At 55.4% G+C, this 3,439-nt stretch overlaps 1 long non-coding RNA gene across 1 annotated transcript; it reads right to left on the bottom strand.

Moving 5' to 3' along the window:
• Positions 1-660: 660 nt before the first annotated feature.
• LOC116458972 (uncharacterized) lies at positions 661-2,239 on the bottom strand. Its single transcript, XR_004245446.2, has 2 exons — positions 1,314-2,239; positions 661-1,020 (listed from the first exon to the last, which is right to left on the bottom strand). It is a non-coding gene; the product is annotated as an uncharacterized LOC116458972 (long non-coding RNA).
• Positions 2,240-3,439: the final 1,200 nt, after the last annotated feature.

Below are 3,439 nucleotides of genomic sequence, written 5' to 3'. Positions count from 1 at the left end.
CCAAATTGGCCAGGCTGAACTCGAACTCCTGACCTCTAGTAATATGCCCACCTCGGCCTCCCAAAGTGTTGGGATTACAGGCATGAGCCACCGCGCCCAGCCTGGATCAATCTTCATTAATCCAAAGGTCATGATCTACCCAGAAGTGTTCACTGATAGCTCACATTCACATTTTAACGGCCCCAGAATGTGAATCTGTGCTGTCCATGGACACTTCTGGGTAGATGATGACATTTGGATCAAGAAAATTGTCTCTCTCTGCAGGGTTGGGGTACCTTGTGAGCACACGGCAGGTTCTCAGTTCTGATATTTTGTGTTGAAATGTGTAAATATTTCAGCCCAAAGTTTCCCACAGGTGCTGTCTTTTGGCCTCCGTTCGGAGTAAAATATTTAACAAATATTTGTACAAGACAAATCTCGTTAAATAAATTGCTTCTATGATGATTTTTAATGATTCTTCAAACGTATGTGCTGCAAAACTGTGGGCCTACTTAATTCCATTCCATTTCAATCCAGAATATAAATTTATCCAATTAATAGCAGGAACTCCATGAGCTGATGCTCCCCAAGGTTCAGGATGTTCCCAAGGACACAGGTACGATTTCCAAATGAAATCTTGTCACTTTCTGAGCCTTCACTAGTGAATGTGATCAATTCCTGTCTAGCTTCTGTAGGGATGACTGAATTTTAATGTCTTTTGCTTTGCAAGCCGTGTTTCCAATCATTGCAATTCTACATTTCGAAGCTGAAGTGTGTGTTTTGGTGCTTCATTTGTTGAAGTCTTTGATTACACTTCTGATTTTTTTTTTTTTTAACAAACCACAAGCAAAATTTAGAGAACCTGTTTCCAAAGACATGCATGAGCATGGCAGGTCTCCTGGGCTTGTCCTCGAAGCAGCGTTCTGGAGGCTTCTGTGCTTGGGAGGCGAGAGGCTGGCAAGGCTGGAGTCTCTGTGCCAGAGCGGCTCTGTGAAGGTGACACCGCATTGTCTCAGATGCGTTGCCGTGCAGCTCCTGTGACTGGGCACACGGGAAGACAGTGGCAAAGGTGAATAACCACAGCCTCTGCTTTGCTGCTTGGTCACAGCTGCAGTTATGAATTCTGTGAGTGTCACCGCCAAGCTCGTCTCTACCCCATTTGGTGTCTGACTTTAATGAGAACATTGCTTTTACCACAGAATTTCTATGTCTATCATCATTGCAAAAACAAACAATTTTGCCTTCGTGCTGAACTTTTAAACTGAATTCGCAAGAGCGTTCACGATCATGTCTAATGAATCACTGTAGACAAAATCAACTTCTAAAAGCTTTACCTTGATTGCATAGATCGGGTGAAAAATCCAGCTGCCGTTGGAATTTGCAATTTGCTGGTGGTGTCTCAGGAGTAGGGGTGGTCCCAGCTGTCCCCAGCCAGGGTGGCTGCAAGTTCCATCCCAGGGTTCACCTCAAGCTGCCCTGCCCAGCTTCTAGAAGCACAGGCCACTACGGCCCAGGGCCCCAGGTACCTGCCAAGGTGCAGCCAGCCCCTGGGAGGCCAGGGTCTGAGAGGTAGGCCTCATGAGGACATGTGGGCTTTTTCACTGGCTCATAGCCACACACAGTCTGAGGTGGTGGGCGGGTCTTAGTCCCCTGAGACACAAGTGGGGAAACAGGCTCTGGGTCAGCAGGTGCCTCACCCAGGTTGAGACAGGGTGGAACGGAGACTGAACCCACGTCTAGCCATGCCTGCCTGGTGGCAAGGCCGGGGGCACGAGGGTGTGCGGGTGCTGCATGTGGGGAAGGGAACACAGGGCCCTGGCCGGAGGTGGCTCCCCAGGATATCTGGTTCCAACGCCACTTCTCTTACCAGCCTGAAATGCCACCGTTGGGCTTCATGTCGTGGCTTGATGCCTCACGTGGCATCTCCTGTCCTCGCTGGCCCCTGAGCCCTTCTGTGGTCAGGCATGTCCTATCTCGTGGGGTTCCATGGGACACTGTTTGGGAATCACTGAGTGATCCGTGCATTAAAAGCAGTTGCACTGAGAGGGCTTCCAGGGGCTGGCGTAGCCTGGCCCAGCAGAGGGGGCCTGGTCTATGGGCAGTTGCCAGGCTTCTCAGCTTCACAATGCTGCTTCCTTCCTGTTCAGCCTCCAGCAGGTTCCCTCCTCCGCCTCAGTTTCCCCACTTGTAAAATGGGGTGACTGACCTGCAGGATGTCCCTTCTCGTGTTGTCAGGAGCTGATTCCCCAGGGCCTTGAGCACATGAGCCAGGAGGGGACCTGCCAGGCCAGAGGCTGCTCACACGTCCCAGCCAGGCCCCAGCCTGCTCACCACAGCCCCAGACCACAGCTGCCAAGGCCTCCTGAGGCGGCCCCTGCAGTCCAGGGCCCTGCCCAGACAGGGAAGCCCGGGAGCAGGGGGGAGAATCGGTTCCACAGGGCTTAGGTGTTCCCAGGAAAAGCAGCTCCGGGCAGCCGCTGCCAAGACGCCAGAGGGCCACCTGAAGAGGGATGCCCCAGGCTGGGCGGCAGCTCTCTCCAGAGGCTGCTGTGTGTGGGCGAGGGGTCTGGGGTGTTCAGGTCTTGGGGCTCTGGGCCAGCCCTTCTCCTTCCAGAGAGGGTCTCTGCAAATGGCTGTCTGCGTGGACCGGGGAGCAGCGTGACCACACCCAGGGGTGCAGAGATGGGGGCTTGAGAGTGCCCCGGGCCCCGGTGTGGCCGAGGAGACGGAGGGGTTGTTGCCCACTTCAGTCAAGAGAGTCAGGGCAGGCCTGGTGGCACCCCGGTTGGCACACCCCTTCGTGGGCTGTCCGGGTGAGGTGGGTGGGGCTGGGACTCTGCTGGTTCTGGTTGCTATAGGCACTGATCCCCCGGGGCACGGGCTCAGCCTGCTCATTTGTTCATTCCACGCACACAGACCACATTCGAAGATGGCCCTTGGGGTGTCTGGCCTGGGGTGGGGGCCACAGGGGCTCATAGCTTGGAGGGGAAGAGAGGCAGAGGGAGACATATCAGGCAGGGATAGGCTGCTGGGTGGGGAAGGGGCGCTGTGCACACAGGTGTGGCCGATTCCGGGGGTGGGGTGCTAGGTGTCCACACTCACTCCCAACAGTACTTAGCTACTTCCCGTGGGGCACAGGCGCGTGTGGGCACTGGGCCACTGCAGTGAACAAGACAGACCAAAGCCTGCCTCCCTGGATGGCCGCTCCAGCACAGACACAGAAAACGAAAGAGGAAGGGAAGTACTGGGCTGTGATGAAGATCCTGCAGGGCCACTGGGCTGGCACAGGGTGGGGCCCTGAGGGATGGGGTGGAAGCGGGGCCTCACCGAGAAGTGTCCCCACAGCCAAGACCTGAAGGCGGGGAGGGAGTGGGCCCCAGGGTGTTGGGGGCATGGGAGGAGCAGCAGAGGATGAGGGGAACTGAGGCCCAGAAAACATCTGTGGCTGGGGTGGATGAGG

Source organism: Hylobates moloch, unplaced genomic scaffold (assembly GCF_009828535.3).
Source record: "Hylobates moloch isolate HMO894 unplaced genomic scaffold, HMol_V3 SCAFFOLD_19, whole genome shotgun sequence".
Classification (NCBI taxonomy): domain Eukaryota; kingdom Metazoa; phylum Chordata; class Mammalia; order Primates; family Hylobatidae; genus Hylobates; species Hylobates moloch.
The sequence above is the reverse complement of the archived record's forward strand: the minus strand, read 5'-3'. Positions and strand labels throughout refer to the sequence as shown.